The following is a 1148-nucleotide window of genomic DNA, read 5'->3' on the forward strand; positions in this document are numbered from 1 at the left end:
TGGGATCAAGCCCCACCGTAGGGCTTTCTGCCCATCCAGGAGGCTGCTGCTCCCTCTCTCTCTGCCTGCCACTCTGCCTACTTCTGTTCTTCTCCCCGCCCCCCACCCCATACATAAATAAAACCTTAAAAAAATGGTATGGAAGATTTTACTTAAGACTACTGCAACTGAGGTCAAGACTATTGCAACGTGGAGAGACTCTGAATTCAAATACAGCAGAGCCAGATAAAGTTTTACAGCCAGGGGGTGTGGGGGAGGGAGGGAATGGAAACTAAGAGGAAGTTGGTTAGCTATCAAGGGAGAGGGGGGAGGGGAACTTGAAATCAAGAGTGGAGGAAGAGGGGCACCTGCTTGGCTCAGTGGTTGAGCACCTGCCTTCGGCCCAGGGTGTGATCCTGGAGTCCCGGGATTGAGTTCTGCATCGGGCTCCCCGCAGGGAGCCTGCTTCTCCCTCTGCCTGTGTCTCTGCCTCTCTCTCTCTCTGTGTGTGTGTCTCTCATGAGTGAATAAATAAAACTTAAAAAAAAAAAATAAAAAAGAATGGAGGAAGGGGAGCTGGACAAAATTCAGAGGGTGGAGGAAGAGGAGCTTGATTAGATACTAAGGGTGAGGGGATTCTCGATAAATTGGCTTCGCAGGCCAAGCACGAGGCCTAGGCTGGAAGAGCGCTCACAACACACTGGAGGAAAAGTCTGCAGCGCGAGCGCATCTGTCCAGGCGCCGGCGAGGCCGCACCTGGGGGGGTCAAGTCCGCAGCCTCTGCTGACCTCACATCCCCAGTGTCAGGGGTGCACAGTAAAACCTCATAGGACCCCATGTGTCTAACACGCACACCCTGGAGGTAAGATTGCCAGCTGCGTTACAGCTTCACCTGCAATCGACCCCAAACCCACGCGCCGCTCACCCGCTTCCACCCGGAATCTCCCAAATCCAAACTTGCCCGGGCAGGAATCACCTCCCCGGAGGCCTCCGGGGCGGGCCCCGCACGCACCTGCCGCGCGCCAATCACGGGCCTGCGCACAGGGGCGCAAGCGCCGCGGCTGGGCGGAGCCTCATCGCCCGCCAGTCTCCGCCGAGCTGCCGGCCCCCCGCCGCTCTGATTGGCCTCCCGGGGATGACGTAGATGGCCGCCTCGGCCTATAGCAATG

This window comes from Vulpes lagopus, chromosome 21 (genome assembly GCF_018345385.1).
Source record: "Vulpes lagopus strain Blue_001 chromosome 21, ASM1834538v1, whole genome shotgun sequence".
NCBI classification, from domain to species: domain Eukaryota; kingdom Metazoa; phylum Chordata; class Mammalia; order Carnivora; family Canidae; genus Vulpes; species Vulpes lagopus.